At 48.1% G+C, this 25997-nt stretch overlaps 1 pseudogene; it reads right to left on the bottom strand.

Annotated features, from left to right (window-relative positions):
* Positions 1-25997, bottom strand: part of LOC112221512 — a 144127-nt pseudogene that overhangs the window by 5056 nt on the left and 113074 nt on the right.

Here is a 25997-nt window from a genome sequence, read left to right on the forward strand (position 1 = left end):
ACAGAGAGACACCTAAATACACGTCACACAGGTTACAGAGAGACACCTAAATACACGTCACACAGGTTACAGAGAGACACCTAAATACACGTCACACAGGTTACAGAGACACCTAAATACACGTCACACAGGTTACAGAGACACCTAAATACACGTCACACAGGTTACAGAGAGACACCTAAATACACGTCACACAGGTTACAGAGACACCTAAATACGTCACACAGGTTACAGAGAGACACCTAAATACACGTCACACAGGTTACAGAGACACCTAAATACACGTCACACAGGTTACAGAGAGACACCTAAATACACGTCACACAGGTTACAGAGAGACACCTAAATACACGTCACACAGGTTACAGAGAGACACCTAAATACACGTCACACAGGTTACAGAGAGACACCTAAATACACGTCACACAGGTTACAGAGTCACACAGACACCTAAATACACGTCACACAGGTTACAGAGAGACACCTAAATACACGTCACACAGGTTACAGAGAGACACCTAAATACACGTCACACAGGTTACAGAGAGACACCTAAATACACGTCACACAGGTTACAGAGACACCTAAATACACGTCACACAGGTTACAGAGAGACACCTAAATACACGTCACACAGGTTACAGAGAGACACCTAAATACACATCACACAGGTTACAGAGAGACACCTAAATACACGTCACACAGGTTACAGAGAGACACCTAAATACACGTCACACAGGTTACAGAGTTCACACAGGTTACAGAGACACCTAAATACACGTCACACAGGTTACAGAGACACCTAAATACACGTCACACAGGTTACAGAGACACCTAAATACACGTCACACAGGTTACAGAGAGACACCTAAATACACGTCACACAGGTTACAGAGAGACACCTAAAAATACACGTTCACACAGGTTACAGAGACACCTAAATACACGTCACACAGGTTACAGAGACACCTAAATACACGTCACACAGGTTACAGAGAGACACCTAAATACACGTCACACAGGTTACAGAGAGACACCTAAATACACGTCACACAGGTTACAGAGAGACACCTAAATACACGTCACACAGGTTACAGAGAGACACCTAAATACACGTCACACAGGTTACAGAGACACCTAAATACACGTCACACAGGTTACAGAGACACCTAAAAATCACACAGGTTACAGTCACACAGGTTACAGAGAGACACCTAAATACACGTCACACAGGTTACAGAGAGACACCTAAGACACCTAAATACACGTCACACAGGTTACAGAGAGACACCTAAATACACGTCACACAGGTTACAGAGAGACACCTAAATACACGTCACACAGGTTACAGAGACACCTAAATACACGTCACACAGGTTACAGAGAGACACCTAAATACACGTCACACAGGTTACAGAGAGACACCTAAATACACGTCACACAGGTTACAGAGAGACACCTAAATACACGTCACACAGGTTACAGAGAGATACCTAAATACACGTCACACAGGTTACAGAGAGACACATAAATACACGTCACACAGGTTACAGGTTACAGTCACACAGAGACACCTAAATACACGTCACACAGGTTACAGAGAGACACCTAAATACACGTCACACAGGTTACAGAGAGACACCTAAATACACGTCACACACACAGGTACACGTCACACAGAGACACCTAAATACACGTCACACAGGTTACAGAGAGACACCTAAATACACGTCACACAGGTTACAGAGACACCTAAATACACATCACACAGGTTAGAGAGAGACACCTAAATACATGTCACACAGGTTACAGAGACACCTAAATACACGTCACACAGGTTACAGAGAGACACCTAAATACACGTCACACAGGTTACAGAGACACCTAAATACACGTCACACAGGTTACAGAGACACCTAAATACACGTCACACAGGTTAGAGAGAGACACCTAAATACACGTCACACAGGTTACAGAGACACCTAAATACACGTCACACAGGTTAGAGAGAGACACCTAAATACACGTCACAAAGGTTACAGAGACACCTAAATACACGTCACACAGGTTAGAGAGAGACACCTAAATACACGTCACAAAGGTTACAGAGACACCTAAATACACATCACACAGGTTACAGAGACACCTAAATACACGTCACACAGGTTACAGAGACACCTAAATACACGTCACAAAGGTTACAGAGAGACACCTAAATACACGTCACACAGGTTACAGAGACACCTAAATACACGTCACACAGGTTACAGAGAGACACCTAAATACACGTCACACAGGTTACAGAGAGACACCTAAATAGGTTCACACAGGTTACAGAGAGACACCTAAATACACGTCACACAGGTTACAGAGAGACACCTAAATACACGTCACACAGGTTAGAGACACCTAAATACACGTCACACAGGTTACAGAGAGACACCTAAATACACGTCACACAGGTTACAGAGAGACACATAAATACACGTCACACAGGTTACAGAGACACCTAAATACACGTCACACAGGTTACAGAGAGACACCTAAATACACGTCACACAGGTTACAGAGACACCTAAATACACGTCACACAGGTTACAGAGAGACACCTAAATACACGTCACACAGGTTACAGAGACACCTAAATACACGTCACACAGGTTACAGAGAGACACCTAAATACACGTCACACAGGTTACAGAGACACCTAAATACACGTCACACAGGTTACAGAGAGACACCTAAATACACGTCACACAGGTTACAGAGAGACACCTTAATACACGTCACACAGGTTAGAGACACCTAAATACACGTCACACAGGTTACAGAGAGACACCTAAATACACGTCACACAGGTTACAGAGAGACACCTAAATACACGTCACACAGGTTACAGAGAGACACCTAAATACACGTCACAGGTTACAGGTTCACACAGGAGAGACACCTAAATACACGTCACACAGGTTACAGAGACACCTAAATACACGTCACACAGGTTACAGAGAGACACCTAAATACACGTCACACAGGTTACAGAGAGACACCTAAATACACGTCACACAGGTTACAGAGACACCTAAATACACGTCACACAGGTTACAGAGAGACACCTAAATACACGTCACACAGGTTAGAGAGACACCTAAATACACGTCACACAGGTTACAGAGACACCTAAATACACGTCACACAGGTTACAGAGACACCTAAATACACGTCACACAGGACACCTAAATTCACACAGGAGAGACACCTAAATACACGTCACACAGGTTACAGAGAGACACCTAAATACACGTCACACAGGTTACAGAGAGACACCTAAATACACGTCACACAGGTTACAGAGAGACACCTACACGTCACACAGGTTACAGAGACACCTAAATACACGTCACACAGGTTACAGAGAGACACCTAAATACACGTCACACAGGTTACAGAGACACCTAAATACACGTCACACAGGTTACAGAGACACCTAAATACACGTCACACAGGTTCAGAGACACAGGTTACAGGTTACAGAGACACCTAAATACACGTCACACAGGTTACAGAGAGACACCTAAATACACGTCACACAGGTTACAGAGAGACACCTAAATACACGTCACACAGGTTACAGAGACACCTAAATACACGTCACACAGGTTACAGAGACACCTAAATACACGTCACACAGGTTAGAGAGACACCTAAATACACGTCACACAGGTTACAGAGAGACACCTAAATACACGTCACACAGGTTACAGAGACACCTAAATACACGTCACACAGGTTACAGAGACACCTAAATACACGTCACACAGGTTACAGAGACACCTAAATACACGTCACACAGGTTACAGAGACACCTAAATACACGTCACACAGGTTACAGAGAGACACAGGTTACAGAGAGACACCTAAATACACGTCACACAGGTTACAGAGAGAGACACAGGTTACAGAGAGACACCTAAATACACGTCACACAGGTTACAGAGAGACACCTAAATACACGTCACACAGGTTACAGAGAGACACCTAAATACACGTCACACAGGTTACAGAGAGACACCTAAATACACGTCACACAGGTTACAGAGAGACACCTAAATACACGTCACACAGGTTACAGAGAGACACCTAAATACACGTCACACAGGTTACAGAGACACCTAAATACAGACACAGGTTAAATACACGTCACACAGGTTACAGAGAGACACCTAAATACACGTCACACAGGTTACAGAGACACCTAAATACACGTCACACAGGTTACAGAGAGACACCTAAATACACGTCACACAGGTTACAGAGAGACACCTAAATACACGTTCACACAGGTTACAGAGAGACACCTAAATACACGTCACACACAGGTTACAGAGAGACACCTAAATACACGTCACACAGGTTACAGAGAGACACCTAAATACACGTCACACAGGTTACAGAGAGAGACACCTAAATACACGTCACACAGGTTACAGAGACACCTAAATACACGTCACACAGGTTACAGAGAGACACCTAAATACACGTCACACAGGTTACAGAGAGACACCTAAATACACGTCACACAGGTTACAGAGAGACACCTAAATACACGTCACACAGGTTAGAGACACCTAAATACACGTCACACAGGTTACAGAGAGACACCTAAATACACGTCACACAGGTTACAGAGAGACACCTAAATACACGTCACACAGGTTACAGAGAGACACCTAAATACACGTCACACAGGTTACAGAGAGACACCTAAAATACACAGAGACACCTAAATCACACAGGTTCACACAGGAGAGACACCTAAATACACGTCACACAGGTTACAGAGAGACACCTAAATACACGTCACACAGGTTACAGAGAGACACCTAAATACACGTCACACAGGTTACAGGAGAGACACCTAAATACACGTCACACAGGTTACAGAGAGACACCTAAATACACGTCACACAGGTTAAGAGAGACACCTAAATACACGTCACACAGGTTACAGAGAGACACCTAAATACACGTCACACAGGTTACAGAGTCACACAGGTTACACACCTAAATACACGTCACACAGGTTACACAGGTTACAGAGAGACACCTAAATACACGTCACACAGGTTACAGAGAGACACCTAAATACACGTCACACAGGTTACAGAGAGACACCTAAATACACGTCACACAGGTTACAGAGAGACACCTAAATACACGTCACACAGGTTACAGAGAGACACCTAAATACACGTCACACAGGTTACAGAGAGACACCTAAATACACGTCACACAGGTTACAGAGAGACACCTAAATACACGTCACACAGGTTACAGAGAGACACCTAAATACACGTCACACAGGTTACAGAGAGACACCTAAATACACGTCACACAGGTTACAGAGAGACACCTAAATACACGTCACACAGGTTACAGAGAGACACCTAAATACACGTCACACAGGTTACAGAGAGACACCTAAATACACGTCACACAGGTTACAGAGAGACACCTAAATACACGTCACACAGGTTACAGAGAGACACCTAAATACACGTCACACAGGTTACAGAGAGACACCTAAATACACGTCACACAGGTTACAGAGAGACACCTAAATACACGTCACACAGGTTACAGAGAGACACCTAAATACACGTCACACAGGTTCACACAGGAGAGACACCTAAATACACGTCACACAGGTTACAGAGAGACACCTAAATACACGTCACACAGGTTACAGAGACACCTAAATACACGTCACACAGGTTACAGAGACACCTAAATACACGTCACACAGGTTACAGGTTCACACAGGTTACAGAGAGACACCTAAATACACGTCACACAGGTTACAGAGAGACACCTAAATACACGTCACACAGGTTACAGAGACACCTAAATACACGTCACACAGGTTACAGAGACACCTAAATACACGTCACACAGGTTACAGAGAGACACCTAAATACACGTCACACAGGTTACAGGTTACAGAGAGACACCTAAATACACGTCACACAGGTTACAGAGAGACACCTAAATACACGTCCACAGGTTACAGAGACACCTAAATACACGTCACACAGGTTACAGAGAGACACCTAAATACACGTCACACAGGTTACAGAGAGACACCTAAATACACGTCACACAGGTTAGAGAGAGACACCTAAATACACATCACACAGGTTACAGAGAGACACCTAAATACACGTCACACAGGTTACAGAGAGACACATAAATACACGTCACACAGGTTACAGAGAGACACCTAAATACACGTCACACAGGTTACAGAGAGACACCTAAATACACGTCACACAGGTTACAGTCACACAGGAGACACCTAAATACACGTCACACAGGTTAGAGAGAGACACCTAAATACACGTCACACAGGTTACAGAGAGACACCTAAATACACGTCACACAGGTTACAGAGACACCTAAATACATGTCACACAGGTTACAGAGAGACACCTAAATACACGTCACACAGGTTAGAGAGAGATACCTAAATACACGTCACACAGGTTACAGAGAGACACCTAAATACACGTCACACAGGTTACAGAGAGACACCTAAATACACGTCACACAGGTTACAGAGAGACACATAAATACACGTCACACAGGTTACAGAGAGACACCTAAATACACGTCACACAGGTTACAGAGAGACACCTAAATACACGTCACACAGGTTACAGAGAGACACCTAAATACACGTCACACAGGACACCTAAATTCACACAGGTTACAGAGAGACACCTAAATACACGTCACACAGGTTACAGGAGACACCTAAATACACGTCACACAGGTTACAGAGACACCTAAATACACGTCACACAGGTTTACGTCACACAGGAGAGACACCTAAATACACGTCACACAGGTTACAGAGAGACACCTAAATACACGTCACACAGGTTAGAGAGACACCTAAATACACGTCACACAGGTTACAGAGACACCTAAATACACGTCACACAGGTTAGAGAGAGACACCTAAATACACGTCACACAGGTTACAGAGAGACACCTAAATACACGTCACACAGGTTACAGAGAGACACCTAAATACACGTCACACAGGTTACAGAGAGACACCTAAATACACGTCACACAGGTTAGAGAGAGACACCTAAATACACGTCACACAGGTTACAGAGAGACACCTAAATACACGTCACACAGGTTACAGAGACACCTAAATACATCACAGGTTACAGAGCACCTAAATACACGTCACACAGGTTACAGAGACACCTAAATACACGTCACACAGGTTAGAGAGACACCTAAATAAATACACGTCACACAGGTTACAGAGAGACACTAAATACACGTCACACAGGTTACAGAGAGACACCTAAATACACGTCACACAGGTTACAGAGACACCTAAATACACGTCACACAGGTTACAGAGACACCTAAATACACGTCACACAGGTTACAGAGAGACACCTAAAATACACAGGTTACAGAGAGACACCTAAATCACACAGGTTACAGAGAGACACCTAAATACACGTCACACAGGTTACAGAGAGACACCTAAATACACGTCACACAGGTTACAGAGACACCTAAATACACGTCACACAGGTTACAGGAGAGACACCTAAATACACGTCACACAGGTTACAGAGAGACACCTAAATACACGTCACACAGGTTACAGAGAGACACCTAAATACACGTCACACAGGTTACAGAGAGACACCTAAATACACGTCACACAGGTTACAGAGAGACACCTAAATACACGTCACACAGGTTACAGAGAGACACATAAATACACGTCACACAGGTTACAGAGAGACACATAAATACACGTCACACAGGTTACAGAGACACCTAAATACACGTCACACAGGTTACAGAGAGACACCTAAATACACGTCACACAGGTTACAGAGACACCTAAATACACATCACACAGGTTAGAGAGAGACACCTAAATACACGTCACACAGGTTACAGAGAGACACCTAAATACACGTCACACAGGTTACAGAGAGACACCTAACATACACGTTCACACAGGTTACAGAGAGACACCTAAATACACGTCACACAGGTTACAGAGAGACACCTAAATACACGTCACACAGGTTACAGAGAGACACCTAAATACACGTCACACAGGTTACAGAGAGACACCTAAATACACGTCACACAGGTTACAGAGACACCTAAATACACGTCACACAGGTTACAGAGAGACACCTAAATACACGTCACACAGGTTACAGAGACACCTAAATACACGTCACACAGGTTACAGAGAGACACCTAAATACACGTCACACAGGTTAGAGAGAGACACCTAAATACACGTCACACAGGTTAGAGAGAGACACCTAAATACACGTCACACAGGTTACAGAGACACCTAAATACACGTCACACAGGTTACAGAGACACCTAAATACACGTCACACAGGTTACAGGTTACAGAGACACCTAAATACACGTCACACAGGTTAGTCAGAGAGACACCTAAATACACATCACACAGGTTAGAGACACCTAAATACACGTCACACAGGTTACAGAGAGACACCTAAATACACGTCACACAGATTACAGAGAGACACCTAAATACACGTCACACAGGTTAGAGACACCTAAATACACGTCACACAGGTTACAGAGACACCTAAATACACGTCACACAGGTTAGAGAGAGATACCTAAATACACGTCACACAGGTTACAGAGAGACACCTAAATACACGTCACACAGGTTAGAGAGAGATACCTAAATACACGTCACACAGGTTACAGAGACACCTAAATACACGTCACACAGGTTAGAGAGAGATACCTAAATACACGTCACACAGATTACAGAGAGACACCTAAATACACGTCACACAGGTTACAGAGACACCTAAATACACGTCACACAGGTTACAGAGACACTAAATACATCACACAGGTTACAGAGACACCTAAATACACGTCACACAGGTTACAGAGACACCTAAATACACGTCACACAGGTTACAGAGACACCTAAATACACGTCACACAGGTTACAGAGACACCTAAATACACGTCACACAGGTTACAGAGACACCTAAATACACGTCACACAGGTTACAGAGACACCTAAATACACGTCACACAGGTTACAGAGACACCTAAATACACGTCACACAGGTTACAGAGACACCTACATACACGTCACACAGGTTACAGAGACACCTAAATACACGTCACACAGGTTACAGAGACACCTAAATACACGTCACACAGGTTACAGAGACACCTAAATACACGTCACACAGGTTAGAGAGAGACACCTAAATACACGTCACACAGGTTAGAGAGAGACACCTAAATACACGTCACACAGGTTAGAGACACCTAAATATACGTCACACAGGTTACAGAGACACCTAAATACACGTCACACAGGTTACAGAGACACCTAAATACACGTCACACAGGTTACAGAGAGACACCTAAATACACGTCACACAGGTTACAGAGAGACACCTAAAGGTTACATGTCACACAGGTTACAGAGAGACACCTAAATACACGTCACACAGGTTACAGAGAGACACCTAAATACACATCACACAGGTCACACAGGTTAGAGACACAGGAGACACCTAAATACACGTCACACAGGTTACAGAGACAGACACCTAAAGGTTACAGAGACACCTAAATACGTCACACAGGTTACAGAGAGACACCTAAATACACGTCACACAGGTTAGAGACACCTAAATACACGTCACACAGGTTACAGAGAGACACCTAAATACACGTCACACAGGTTAGAGAGACACCTAAATACACGTCACACAGGTTACAGAGAGACACCTAAATACACGTCACACAGGTTACAGAGAGACACCTAAATACACGTCACACAGGTTACAGAGACACCTAAATACACGTCACACAGGTTAGAGAGAGATACCTAAATACACGTCACACAGATTACAGAGAGACACCTAAATACACGTCACACAGGTTACAGAGACACCTAAATACACGTCACACAGGTTACAGAGACACCTACATACACGTCACACAGGTTACAGAGACACCTAAATACACGTCACACAGGTTACAGAGAGACACCTAAATACACGTCACACAGGTTACAGAGACACCTAAATACACGTCACACAGGTTACAGAGACACCTAAATACACAGGTTAGAGAGACACACAGGTTACAGAGACACCTAAATACACGTCACACAGGTTACAGAGACACCTAAATACACGTCACACAGGTTACAGAGACACCTAAATACACGTCACACAGGTTACAGAGACACCTAAATACACACAGGTTACAGAGAGACACCTAAATACACGTCACACACAGGTTAGAGAGACACCTAAATACACGTCACACAGGTTACAGAGACACCTAAATACACGTCACACAGGTTACAGAGACACCTAAATACACGTCACACAGGTTACAGAGAGACACCTAAATACACGTCACACAGGTTACAGAGAGACACCTAAATACACGTCACACAGGTTACAGAGACACCTACATACACGTCACACAGGTTACAGAGACACCTAAATATACGTCACACAGGTTACAGAGACACCTAAATACACGTCACACAGGTTACAGAGACACCTAAATACACGTCACACAGGTTACAGAGAGACACCTAAATACACGTCACACAGGTTACAGAAAGACACCTAAATACACGTCACACAGGTTACAGAGACACCCAAATACACGTCACACAGGTTACAGAGAGACACCTAAATACACGTGTGTGTGTGTGTGTGATAGGGATCATCCTCTTACTTGCACTGGGGCAGTAGCGTGCGTGGATCGATAGAGCAGAGTCCATTGGTGCAGAAATCTAGACAGGTGTAGCAGCTGTGATTGGTTTGACCGTTAGGACAGCTGGACATAGACAGGTACACAGAAACAAGGAGAGAGAGAGAGAGAGAGAGAGACAGCGACAAGGAGAGAGAGAGAGACAGGTACACAGAGACAAGGAGAGAGAGACAGACAAGGAGAGAGAGAGAGAGAGACAAGTACAGAGACAAGGAGAGAGAGAGAGACAGGTACACAGAGACAAGGAGAGAGAGAGAGAGACAGGTACAGAGACCAGGAGAGACAGGTACACAGAGACAAGGAGAGAGAGAGACAGCAACAAGGAGAGAGAGAGACAGCGACAAGGAGAGAGAGAGAGACAGCGACAAGGAGAGAGAGAGAGACAGGTACACACAGCGACAAGGAGAGAGAGAGAGACAGGTACACACAGCGACAAGGAGAGAGAGAGAGAGAGACAGGTACACAGAGACAAAGAGAGAGAGAGAGGTACACAGAGACAATGGGAGAGAGAGACAGGTACACAGAGACAAGGAGAGGGAGAGAGAGAGAGAGAGAGACAGACAAGGAGAGAGAGTCAACAAACACTAGATATATATATTTTTTAGGATAACCAGGAAAACTCTAATATTAAAATGAAACAAACTGGGGAGAATGTGTGTGTAGGTATGTGTGTGTGTGTGTGACTGAGCAGTGTGTGTATGTGACTGAGCAGTGTGTGTGTGTGTGTGCATCCGTGAGTGTGAATGGACTGAACAGTGTGTGTGTGTGTGTGTGTACATAGCGTGCACTCCTACCGGCACATGACCTCTCCTGAGGCTTTGGGCAGACACTTGCCGTTGGGGCCGCAGTACTGGCACTTGTCTAGCTCACATAGCTGTCCGTGGAACTGAGGGGGACAGCGACACAGCTTGGTGGCATTGGCAGTCTGCAGACACTTCCCCTCATTCTTACAGTAATCCTCACATTTACCTGGGGGGGGCAGATTGAGAAGCAGAGAAACAAAGCTCACACAGTGAATACTCTCCTTTTGAGCCATTTCTGATCAGGGATTAAGCAGTGCATTAACAAGTGGATTGAAGACCGGTTATTTTTTTGCTGAACTGCTTCAGATGAATGACAGACTCAGATGAAAACCCAGGAACTGTACCTTTGGTTACACTGTTGTACCAGGCTGATACAAAGCTGAAAAGCTCGACATCCACTTGACTTGGAAGTGGTGCACATGGTTGGGTAAATAACCCATTCTGGATTATACACTCACTGTATTGACACTGGTCTCCCAGGTACTCAGGCAGACAGCGGCAGGTGGGCTGGTTGCCCTGGGATACGGTGCAGTTGCCTCCATTGTGACAGTAGTCCTGACAGGTGTGCAGGTTACACTGGGGCCCCGTGAAGCCCTTCAGACAGCGACATGTAGGGGCCCCTGGAAGAGAGAAGGACAAGGTCAACGGTTAAGAAAGACGGGTGTGGACGTTACACCGGAAACGAAAAAGGGTCACGCTAAATGAGAACAAAAATATAATGTAGGCTGTATAAACTCCGCAAAAAAAAAGGAGAAACGTCCTCTCACTGTCAACTGCGTTTATTTTCAGCAAACTTAACGTGGAAATATTTGTATGAACATAACAAGATTCAACAACTGAGACATAAACTGAACAAGTTCCACAGACATGTGACTAACAGAAATGGAATAATGTGTCCCTGAACAAAGGGGGGTCAAAATCAAAAGTGACAGTCAAATGCAGCTGGTGGCCACACCAGATACTAAATACTGCAGTAAATAAATAATAATAATAGTAAATACTGCAATACTGCAATCTCCTCCAGGCACCAGATTTGCCAATTCTTGCTGTGAGATGTTACCCCACTCTTCCACCAAGGCACCTGCATGTTCCCGGACATTTCTGGGGGGAATGGCCCTAGCCCTCACCCTCCGATCCAACAGGTCCCAGACATGCTCAATGGGATTGAGATCCGGGCTCCTCGCTGGCCATGGCAGAACACTGACATTCCTGTCTTGCAGGAAATCAGCCATACTGCTCGTTCTGTGCGTGGTGGAATTGTCATGCTGGAGGGTCATGTCAGGATGAGCCTGCAGGAAGGGTACCACATGAGGGAGGAGGATGTCTTCTCTGTAACGCACAGCGTTGAGATTGCCTGCAATGACAACAAGCTCAGTCCGATGATGCTGTGACACCATGACGGACCCTCCACCTCCAAATCGATCCCGCTCCAGAGTACAGGCCTCGGTGTAACGCTCATTCCTTCGACGATAAACGCAAATCCGACCATCACCCCTGGTGAGACAAAACCGCGACGCGTCAGAAAAGACCACTTTTTGCCAGTCCTGTCTGGTCCAGCGACGGTGGGTTTGTGTCTGGTGAGGACCTGTCTTACAAGCCCTTAGCCCAGCCTCTCTCAGCCTATTGCGGACAGTCTGAGCACTGATGGAGGGATTCTGTGTTCCTGGTGTAACTCGGGCAGTTGTTGTTGCCATCCTGTACCTGTCCCGCAGGTATGATATTCAGATGTACCGATCCTGTGCAGGTGTTGTTACATGTGTTCTGCCACTGCAAGGATGATCAGCTGTCCATCCTGTCTCCCTGTATCGCTGTCTTAGGTGTCTCACAGTACGGACATTGCAATTTATTGCCCTGGTCACATCTGCAGTCCTCATGCCTCCTTGCAGCATGCCTAAGTCACGTTCACGCAGATGAGCAGGGACCCTGGGCATCTTTCTTTTGGTGTTTTTCAGAGTCAGTAGAAAGGCCTCTTTAGTGTCCTAAGTTTTCTTAACTGTGACCTTAATAGTCTACCGTCTGTACTCTGTTAGTGTCTTAATGACCGTTCCAAGGGTGCATGTTCATGAATTGTTTATGGTTCATTGAACAAGCATGGGAAACAGTGTTTAAACCCTTTACAATGAAGATCTGTCAAGTTATTTGGATGTTGACTAATTATCTTTGAAAGACAGGGTCCTGAAAAAGGGATGTTTCTTTTTTTGCTGAGTTTACTGTATGACTACCTAACACACAGGGCTGAATCCGAACCCGAGACATTTTCAGATGAATATCCGAATGACATAAAGATGTGCATCAAGTTAGGATTCAGCCCCCAGAGTAGTTTGTGGCCACACCAATGACCTACCTGCGACCGAGGCAGTGCAGGACCCTCCATTCCTACAGTGGTCTCTACACTGGTTGACCTCACACCTCTCTCCCGTGAAGCTGGACTGGCACTGACACTTGGCCTGCTGCCTGGCGTTCAGGAAGCAGTTCCCGCCGTTCAGACACAGGACCGTACACGGCCCGGATGGGGGAGCTGGGAGGAGGCGGGCAGGAGATAGGGGGAAAGGTTATTGATAGTGTGTGTGTGTGTGTGTGTGTGTGCCTGCGTGTGTGTGTACTCACAGAACGGAGACAGCGTGGGAGGGGGTCTCTCCACACACGTGCCGTTTTCAGCCACGCGGTCGTTGGGACAGGTGCAGACTGGACCACTGGGGCTGAGCAGACACAACCACTCACACTTCTTCTTGTCACATGGGTTGGTCACTGAATCAGAGCGAGAGGACAGACATTAAGAACCAGAGCATGATCACTTTATGTGGCGTGAACGTCAACAGTAGGGCACTATAAGGAGGAATCAGAAGAACACTGTGTGGAATATGAGTTTACGGTATCACACTTTATAGCGAATAATGGACCAAAAATAAGAAGTGCACTAAATGGCGAATCGGGGTCAAAAGTAGTGACTACTCTAGATAATGGATAGAGAGTGTCATCTGAGGTCATTTTAATGAGGAAGGCAGCGGCAGACAGACAGGACAGACAGACAGACAGGACACGCAGGACAGACACTCACTCTCTGGCTGTTTGTAACGGTGGTAAAGGACTATGTCTGTGGCGTGGTTAATGCCAGTGGTCAGGTTCTCCATGGGGCCCTTGCCAAACTTGTTGACCCGGAACACAAAGTTATTAATGTAGGTGACGCCATATATGTAGTCCTCAAAGATGTCGATGCTGAACGGATGGAGCAGGTCTGGGGAGGTAAGAGGAGAGAGAGAGAGAGAGACCTTTTGGTTATCCCATGCTGCTCAAAACTCTATGGTCGTTGTGAGACGTGAAGGTACGACTCTGTAAACCAGCGACACCTGCTGGCGAGAGAAATAACCTGCTCACGTTTAGCAATGCCAGACCTTTTTGGTACAATGTCCATCTGTGGAAACGAGAGGCTCCTTCATACGGAATTCATCCCCATAAAAGCACTATATGTAGCACTGAACCCCAACCCTGATCATTATGAAGGGGAACTGAACTGTTTTTGAGGCCGGTGACGGCAATGACGGGGTCGGAGCCGTTGAGATGCACGCTGCCGATGACCGAGAGCTTAGCGTCCGCCCAGTAGAGACGCTCGTTGAAGTAGTCCACCGCCAGACCTGGGAGGGAGGGAGGAGGACAAGCAGAGGAGAGTCAACGCAGGAGAACACAAGAGGCTATAATGCTATTCGTGACATTACGAAGAAGGCTACGCTAACGCTAGGTTAAGCAATACCACAATGCAGAACGCTAGGTACTAATGCTAGGTTACAACGCTAACACCAATACAGACCTGTGGGCCACTGGATGTTCTCGTGGACCAGGGTCTGTCTCAAGGTTCCGTCCATGGCTGCCGTCTCAATCTTAGGGTGGTTTCCCCAGTCGGCCCAGTACATGGTTCTGGAGGGGACAGAGAAACGCAGTCCAAACAGCTCAGCAGGAAATACAAAATGGAATATTTGACATATGTTGATGTATTTTATTGGCATTCCAGCACAGTCGCAGCAGCTGTGGTAAATAACCAGGTCGACCCAGTACCGGTGGGCGTGGCTGGGTTGGGCCTCGCAGCGGTCAAGGGTAACCATCGCTCACCCTCTCTGCGGGTCCACTACGATGGCGTAAGGCTCGTCGATCATGCCCGAGATGAGGGTCTTGCGGTGCTGGCCTGAGATCAGGGCCACCTCGATCACATCCCTGCCAGAGTCAGTCCAGTACAGGTTACCAGCCACCCAGTCCACCGCTATACCCCGAGGCATTTCCAGATGCCCTACAATCTAGTCAGGGGAGGGGGGGAGAGATAAGATAAGGGTGTTTTAGGTACCGTACATCACAGTATGTTGTGAACGGAAAACAACAGATCTTTCTGAGCTATGAGACATCCTGTGCACCAGACCGCAGTCCACTAATATTGTCTCACACATGGGAGGTTATGATCGTGCCCATGTTTGTGTGTGTGTGTGTGTATGTGAATTCATTCCTGCTTGCGTCGGGCCTCACCTCCAGGGTGGTAACACTTCCCTCACTCTGGCGACGGTTGCGGTGTGTATTGGACGATGGGCCAGACGAGGGAGAGGACGACGATGAAGGAAGCTCGTAAGAGGAGATCCTGCCCGTGTGCCAGTTGGTCCAGTAGATGCGGTTGGTCTTGACGTGCAGGTCCATGGCGTCGATGCGCACGTTGGCGTCGCCCTGGAAGGTCTGCTCGTAGCGCCAGTTGGGCATGCCAGGGTCCAGGCTGCGAATCTCGTTGTCGTCGGCGATGTAGAGCACCTGTCTGCTACTGTTCAGATCTGGGGAGGGAGAGAGAGGGAGAGAGGGACGGGGGAGGGAGGGAGGGATGGATGGAGGGAGAGGGGGAGGGAGGGAGGGACGAGGGAGGGAGGGAGGGGGAGAGAGGGACGAGTGAGGGAGAGAGGGTGAGAGAGGGAGGGAGGGAGGGAGGGGAAGTGAGAACTTCAACACACGGAATCCATGAAAATATCAATGAAAGCACATGCACTATTTCAACTAATCTAGGGGTTTGAAGAGTAAAAGTACACTACTTACTGTCAGCCTTGCAGGTGTCGTTGATCCTGGTGAAGTACTTGTGGCAGCTGCACTTGTAGGATCCCTTGGTGTTGTTGCACACGTGGGAGCACACCCCAAACTGCTTACACTCGTTCTTATCTGAGAGGGGACAGGGAGAGGGTTAATAATGCTGATCGAGCGCCCAGCGAGGGAGCGAACATTCAGGTGGGCGCAGCACACCTCCACAGGTGTTGTGGCCAGTCTTCCTGAAGCCTGGTTTGCAGGCGCAGAAGGAGTCTGTCCCATTGGTGACGCAGTGTGCCTCGTCCCCGTCCCCACACAGAGTCCTGTTGCTCCTGCAGTCGTTCAGCTTGGTGTCTGCGGGGTCAGAGGGGAAAATAGCATCACGGGTCCGCAACGGCGCTGAGCCACCGGGAAGGTTAGCCCGAACGCCGTGCGAAACAAACACGGTCTTTTCTAACGCGAAGACTGCATAGGTGAGTCGTCGCGGCGGTGTGACTTTAGGGGGGGGGTCACCTGTCTTGCAGTGGATCTCGTCTGAACCGTAGTCCTCACAGTCGTTGAAGAAGTTACAGCGCAGGCTGGAGCTGATGCACCTCCCGTTGGCACACAGGAACTCGTCCTTCTCACAGGTCGGCTCGGCTGGAGGGGGCTCTGACAAGACACAAAGGGGATAAATACGTCAATTGAATTGAATGAACACAATGACCCTAGTCCCCTAGCATACAGCTTCATATGAAACAACGAGGTCGACGTATTTAATATGCATTCTGTAATATGTATGCCAGGGGGGGGGACAGATCCAACCTGTCCCACAGGGAACCACAGATCGTCAAGGCAGGCACCAGATAGCCTTGTGTTGGTCCACGTGCAAAAAGGCCAGCAGCACAGTAAACTCACGGCAGTTGAGCTCATCAGAGTTGTCCCCGCAGTTGTCAACTCCGTCACACTGTTTGGACACCTGCAGACACACACGGTCGTTCTGGCAGCGGAAAGTCCTGGTGGGGGGGCACTGGAACATCCCTGATGGGAGCAAAACAAGAGGGGTTAAGGAGACAAGGAGTTGGAACAGGCTTTAGGATCCATAACCTTTTCACACCATCGCGACAACCACAACGGTGTCGGCTCTGATGTTTCCTGATCACGCGGCCCTTTCCATTTCCGATTTCAGCTTCTGGTGGATGAGTGACCAGGCCAACACAGTACAACTGAGCTCAGCTCTGTAGTGTGTAAAGGGTACTAGTAGACGGGATATGAATGTCACAGGATGCGAGGTCACTACTCACGGCACTGGTCGGGATTCTCGTCTGAGTTGTCTCCACAGTCGTCCTCTCCGTCACACTTCCAGGCCAGGGGCTTACACAGCGTGTTGTTACACTGGAAGTCATCCAGGGGGCAGTGTTTAGCTGAGACACGGAGAAGGGACGAAACACAAATACAGGTTGTCTATTACCGACCCTTCTCCTACCACAGGTTCCAGAATCCCTCTCAATTAGGGAAAAAGTTCAAATCTCAATATGACCCCTCTCTTTTTAGCACTGTGGCCATGTCAAACAGGAGCCTGAGTGACACACACAGGTACACAACACACACACACACTCACGAGCAATGTGACACTTCTCCTCGTCGCTGCCGTCCAAACAGTCAGCGTCTGCGTCACAGCGCCAGCGGCTGGGGATGCAGTGGCCGTTCTTACACTGGAACTGATCACTGTCACACCTCAGCTCACAGCCGTCCTGAGGAACCACACACAACAAGTCCCTCACTCTCAAACAATGTAGGAAAGCCTCACATCATCATCAACATCAAAGCACAACCATTACAGCGGATGTCCGAGGACAGGATATCGAAATAGAGAGGTTATTTCAAATGTCCTCCTCAAGTAAAAAGGTAGGTGTCTAAGCTTCAAGGACAACCAGATAACACAGAGGGCTGTGAGAAGTAGTACGAGTCAGTAGTGTTATCTATGACACAAGTATCTGACCCAGCACTGTTGCTACGATGGAGTCCGGCGCGTTACCTCATCAGATCCGTCAGCACAGTCATGGTCTCCATCACACTTCCACCTCCCGGCGATACACCGTCCGTTGGTACAGGCAAACTCACTCTCGGAGCACGGCCGCGGCACTGTAAAGACACACAGTGACGCAAGTCTGGCGTGAGGACCGTGCAGCTTCGCTGGAAATGGCTTCCAGATCGTTGGCGTCCAAACTCACAGGGGAGAGCATGCCCCACACACAAAAACACATGGACACTCAGATGGAGGCCAAACAATGACAGTCAAAGGGGCGCTCCAGAGATCCCCCTGCTTTAACGGACTTAAGCGTCTTCGAAAATAAGACAAAAGCTTTGTTGAGTACAATGGCCTCAGGTGGCCAGGTAGGATAATACCATTACTTCACATAACAGTAGAAACTATCCTCTGGAGCGCTACCTTTGACCTCTCACTTTTTGAGGGGACATCAAGGTGGGGACTGGAGTTCAAACGGGCAGCATCAGACATGCAAACGATCGCGACGGGATTGAAATGGGGGTGCGATGGGAGGAGGAGGAGGAGCAGAGTGACATTAGGTTTGGAGGAGATGGGGATGGTTAAAAGTGGAGGCCTACCTCTGGCTCAAGCCAACGGGCCAGTCGGTGTGAAATGAAACAGACATGAGACGAGGTGAGATGCATAAGAGATGATATTAAAAAGGAGCAAAGGCCAAACTGAATGAATTTCTACCGAATGAAAGGCAACTTTGCAGGTAAGATGAGGTTTTCGCTACGAAACAGACCCGCAAGAAGACACAGACAAAGACAAACGCACGAATCAAACAATTGAAACTGTGTTTCGGGCCAGTCATACAGAGCAAGCCACCAATGCCCAATCCCTAGAGGTGCACAAACCATGAGCATTATAACAATGCAACAGGACAACGCAGTGACACTGTACTGGCGACACGAGTGAACGAGGATAGTGTGCGCTAACAGGGGATGACAGAGCGAGACCTTACCGCACTTGTCCTCGTCCGAGTTGTCCCCACAGTCGTTGTCGTAGTCACACTGCCAGCGGCCCGGGACACAGCGGTTGTTCTTACACCTGAACTGGTACGGCTCACACGTCCTCTCATCTACACAGAGACACACGCCGTCAGCGCCGTAACAACCATATAGAGCACATGGCAGTACAGGAGGTCCACGGCATCATCATTGAACCGTCGACACTAGAGAGGTCATTGGCAATGCTGGCGACCAATCACGGACGCGGTCCCAGATCATAACCAAAACTCCATGGCAATAAGGTAGCAGCACTTTGAAGCGGCTGGTTGAGCCGTCTCTCTGTTCCCTAGGCGACAGAACAGAACACCCACCACATTCCTCTTTGGGTTCGTCAGACGAGTCTCCGCAGTCATTTTCTCCGTCACACTTCCACCGGGCCGGGATGCAGCGCCCAGAGTCCTTACAGCGAAACTCATCCACGCCACACGTCATCTGGGCTGGAGGGGGGAGGAGAGGGAGGGGGAAGAGAGATTGAGGCTTGTATACCAGGCCAGATAGACTGAGTAAAGTGAAAGGTGATGGGAGGATGTCACGAGGTCTGTAAGATCTAGTGCATTTTGTAATTGACTAGTTCGGTAGGTTTAGCCAGAACCCGGTAAGCAGAAACGTGTATTCTTCTTCAACACAGAAGCGGAGCTGGACTTGTGTGTCTGTCATTAGTCTAGAACAATCTTCTGAAACAGAGGGGTGGGGTCTCACTGCAGTTGGCTGGTTCGTCCGACCCGTCCACACAGTCATTGTCACGGTCACACACCCAGACGCGAGGGATACAGCGCTTGGTGATGGCACACTGGAACTGGGTGGGCGCACACGTGACCTCGGCTAGAGGGAGGAGACAGACCGACTGTTACTGAGAGGGAGCAACTCACAACAACAACAGTTGATTTGTTATGGCACAGGTTTAGTCTCACTGAAATGCAATCAAGTTAGAGAGACCTGGGTCAGCAGTGTACTACCCCGATAAAACACAACACATAGGTAGGTGATGTGTACAACGGGCATACAGACACATGTAAGAAAGCGTGTAGACGGGACGTGTGGACTCACGGCAGTCCTTCTCGTCCTCTCCTTCGCCACAGTTGTCCTGTCCGTTACAGCGGAAGATTCCCGGGATACAGCGGCTGGGGTGGGAGCACTTGAATTGACTGGGCAGACACACGTGGATATCTGGAGAACAAATCACACACACACACAGAGAGAGAGAGAGGAAGAGAGGTCAGAGATGAGCAGAGAAACAAAGAGTGGGAGAGATAGAGAGAGAGAGCAAGAGAGAGTGGGGGCGAGAATGAAAGATTGAGGGAGGGGGAGCGAAAGCAGGAACGAGGCCGTTACCGCAGTTGGCCTCGTCGGAATTGTCCTGGCAGTCGTTGTCCCCGTCACAGATGTAGGCTGGGTTGGTGCAGATGCCTGTTCCACACTGGAACTGGCCGGGCCTGCACTTGAACTCCGCTATAAAGGACAAATGGATGACACCGACAGACACACATTCAGATCGAGGTCGTTTGAAAGTCTGAAACAGACCCACAGCAGATCCACACCAACGCTCTTCCTCCACCTCTCATCCTCCACGATCTCAGAGCCCAGTAGAAGTATCAATGACCCTTTGCTATACAACCACATACTACTCGTTCACCCATTTGATGTAGAGCTGGCTTCGCCAAGGTCGTGGGTTCAATTCCCACAGGGACCACACACACACACACACACACACACACACACACTAGAAATGTACGCAATCACTTTACCAAGTCGCGTTGGATGAAAAAGTGTCACACTCACGACATTCTGCAGGCTCGTCCGAGCGATCCCCACAGTCGTCCTCCGTGTCACACTTCCACCAGAAGGGGATGCACTTGTCGTTCTTACACACAAACTGGACGAGGGGAGGAGGAGAGAGAGAAAGTGAGAACGAACGGGTTAGCAAACAGAGGACGTTGCAAAAATGAATGACACGCCACTTAACCGTTGCAGTCTCTAACAACAGTCTTCAACTCGTTGCTATTTAAGTCTCCACTGATCATATCATTAAGACGAATCCAAAAACAGACGGAATGGAAGTCTGACGCTCATTCATCTATTAATACCACAGCTAAATGGGGAACGTTCTACTTAGTTCTACTACCAAAGCCCAGGTAAGAGGCTGAATGTAAGGCTGTGCTGTACTGTACTGTGTAGATAATGACTGTACTGTGTAGATAATGACGCTGAATTATCGCACAAAGCATAATAAACAGCAGTGATGTTATCTCCTCATTCCACAAGAGGCTCTGCTGCCCCCTAGCTGCCTGGCCCCTCAACAGCCATATCGTTCCGCAGTCCCTCACCTGGCTGGCAGTGCAGTTGGACATGCAGGTGCGTCCATCGTTGGCCAGGTAGAAGTTGGTGGGACAGGCACACTTGTAGCCCCCTCCAGGGCTCAGCAGACACAGGTTACTACAGCCGCCGTTGTCTGTCTGGCATGGGTGGTTAAACACTGGAAGCAAAGGGGATGAAGGGAACTCTTAACCGGAGCTACTGTGTGTGTGTGTGTGTGTGTGTGTGTGTGTGTGTGTGTGTGTGTGTGTGTGTGTGTGTGTGTGTGTACATGCGTATCTCTTACCCTCAGGCTGGCGGTAAGGGTGGTAGATGTGGATGTCCATGGGCCGGTGGAGGGTAGTGACCAGGGTGGTCTTGTTGATACCCAGGGTCTTGTGACACCTGTTGATGGACTTGGTCTCCCAGTCGGTCCAGTAGATGTACTCCTCAAACAGGGTCATGGCGAAGATGTGGGGGACGTCCTGGGTAAGCACTGTGGACCCAAAACACACAGCAGGGATGTCATTGGTATCATATTACACACAGGGTCCCGAGTTTTACCTGGCCACCACATGACCTGACCAGGAAAATCGCTACCGGCTAAAACCTGGGGTCCAAGAGTTTTTCCCTAGTCCAAACACTGGGGGACATCAATAACACCACAACGGTGTCAGTCAAATGCGTATAGTCACACAACGCCCAACGACTAACACAAGGAGTAGTGGTGACGGAGCGACAGCCATTCATGATACCAACTCACTACTGTCTATTGGTTAAGCAGTAGGAGCCACGCACACCTCTCACGGTCATGACTATGTGCTTAAGAATGTTCCTCATCAATGCACTCATTCGGTTCGCTCCATGTTGTTATGGAAACACGCCATTAGCTACCTGACTGTCCTCTGCTGTAAAAGCACAGTCGGCCACCCACCCACACACACACACACACACACACACACACACACACACACACACACACACACACACACACACACACACACACACACACACACACACACACACACATACACACACACACACACTGTGAAACAGCACATGTTAGATTTAGGATGGTGACGTCTCATCATTGGTTAATTGATATTCTAATCAGTGTTGTGGTACAAACGTTACACGAGTCTCCTGCCACCTGGACAAGTCCTGAGGGAGTTTCGTTCTATGATACTGGAGCGACGGGAGCTGAGAGGAGATGCTGGTGGATCTACACGGAGTGGCCTTTGACCAGCTCCCTCCCGTATCTGAACTCAAACAGCCCGTGTCCCCATTAGGAAGACAGTTCTGTGTGCGCAGAAGGTTAACGACCCACGGGTGGGCTAGCACCACCGTACCAGAGCGCTAACATGGCTCCACTGCCGACCACGGAACATCCGCCAGGCAATAGGAACCATGGCCCGTCTGGTCAGGACGAGAACCGCAGAACACACAGCCGACACCAACTCCACTATGAAACCTCTACGACGACCGGGAAGACGAATCCTCTCAAACCCACGTGTCCTAGTTTCAAACGGAGGTTTGTGAATGTGAGGAATTCAAAATCATCAGGAACTCCTCCGCATCCCTGCATTCTTCTGCACGGTTGGCTGACAATATAACGCATTGTCCTTTGTCTGGTGACAAGGCGCGGGGTATTCAGACCTCATGCAGATAACAGCCTCATCAGTAGTCTGACCGAACAATAGCCCCCCCTCTCTCTCTCTCTCTCTCTCTCTCTCTCTCTCGTCTCACTCCTCCCCCTCCCCCCCAATGGGCCCAGGGCTCTAAATGGCACCACTGTGAACAGTGCGCTGGACCATGGCTCTCATACAATTGCGCGCGCGTGTACATCTGTGTGTGTGTGTGTGCTACTGTACATCAATATGCATTACCCGTGTGTCTGTTGGTCCCATCCAGGCTGGCAAACTCAATGTAGTCCTCTCTGGCATCGGCCCAGTAGATGCGGTCGTTGATGAAGTCCAACGTAAGACCATTGGGCCAGGTGATCTTGTCCTCGACGATCACACTTCGGTTGGAGCTGTCCATCCCAATCCGCCCTATGTGGGGGTTGTCGCCCCAGTCTGACCAGTACAGGTACCTGAGGAGCAAGACGGGACAGTATCACATTACACCATCAGAACCATTATTAGAGAAAAAGGCCGTCGTCTTGTAGACATCGTCCTTGGAGCCGACAGGACGTACGGCCTGACCGGGATAACTCTGGGTACTAGTTGTAAGCCTATAAGTCCTTAGCGTTCCATTGCATTTCACGGTTAATTGGTACAGAGGCTGAGTACGTGGCAACGCGTCCGTCTCAGAACATACAGGACTTTCCAGTCCAGGCTCATGTTCTGTGTGTATCGTACTCTGGGCTGTCCCTCTCACCCGTTGCGTACATCCAAAGCCACAGCGCGTGGTTCCCTCAGGCCGGTGTTCACCAGGACCGACCGGAAGGCTCCTCCTAGCTTGGACACCTCGATGGTGTCCCGCCCCTTATCACACCAGTACAGGTTTCCTCCGACCCAGTCTACAGCCAATCCGTCTGGGTTACTGAGGGAGGTCCGGTGCAGCACCTGGACAAGAGCCAATCAGAGAGTCAGATGCTGGCCAACTAACTAACTAACCAGGAAGTCATACACGGGCCAACTGTCCATTCATAGCCACAAAAAAACTGTTTAATAAGAGAGAAATAAACTAGCCTACTGTCCAATGAGAACAACAGACTTGAGACATATCCAATCTGAAAGCCACTAACAGGTCGGTTGTCCAATCAGAGAGCCACAGACAGGTTAACTGACCAATCAGAGTGAAGGACTAGCCAGCTGTCCACAGACTCAATGAGAGTGACAGACCCGGACAACTTCCATACGGACCTCGATGTTGCTGCCGTTGATGTTCATGCGGCGTATCATGGAGCCCTGAGTGGTCACGTCTGTCCAGTAGAGCATCTGCTCTGCATAGTGGAAGTCCAGAGCCACCGCGTTGTTCAGGCCCTGGCGCACACACACACACACACATTAGAAAACAGACTATCAGGATCCGCAAATTCTATATTTACACACATTTACAATCACTGAATTCTATTTCATTTGCAAAGGATCCAAACATTCCAAAAAGATCATACCTTGGATGTTTATAGTCACGGCAACAAAAAGCCCCCCCGCCCCAAAAAAAGCATACACACTCAGAAGCACGCAAATACATGCACAAAAACACGACACACAGGATATAGCCTACAATCGGTTTAGAGTATCACTAATCGCTGATCATAAATAGCCATATAAACGGACACCTGGTTAAACGGCACACTGATCCCAACACAGTGTGTGCTGTCTCACCTGTTTAATCAGAGTGTAGTTGGTGCCATTCAGGTCCAGTTTCCTCAGGTAGTACCGGTTGGCAAAGATCAGGAAGGGCTCCTCATCTGTAGCGAGACAGACCGATACGAGGATAAGAGTTAGGGGGACCAGAAAAGGGCTCTCTGTACATGGTCGAACACGCGCCCAAACGCTAAGCGATGGGTCACGCTCCTTGAACGCCGTAACGGAATACACTTGGAAAACATTTTTATGACGGACAACGAAAGAGCCTTTCTTATTGGACGAATCCAAGTAGTCCCCGCTGTTGGTCTTACCAGAGGTGGACTTGCAGATGGTGGGATTGTCCGGTCGGAGCTGGAAGCCCTCCACACAGAGACAGTGGAAGGATCCGTGAGTGTTGATACAGCGCTGGGTACAGGGGTAGGACGTGGTACACTCATCTATGTCCACACACGTCTTCCCATCCCGCTTCAGCTGGAAGCCAGGGTGACACCTGCACTGTAGGGGCCCAGGGGGACACACAGACAGCATGTCAATACGGTGGAACACATTGGCAGCTACAGTAGGTCGGTGCTGTGCCTAGCAGACTCACATGGTTCACCAATAAGGAGGGAGATGAGACTGAGGTTTTGGAATTGAT

Source organism: Oncorhynchus tshawytscha, linkage group LG22 (genome assembly GCF_018296145.1).
Source record: "Oncorhynchus tshawytscha isolate Ot180627B linkage group LG22, Otsh_v2.0, whole genome shotgun sequence".
NCBI classification, from domain to species: Eukaryota; Metazoa; Chordata; class Actinopteri; order Salmoniformes; family Salmonidae; genus Oncorhynchus; species Oncorhynchus tshawytscha.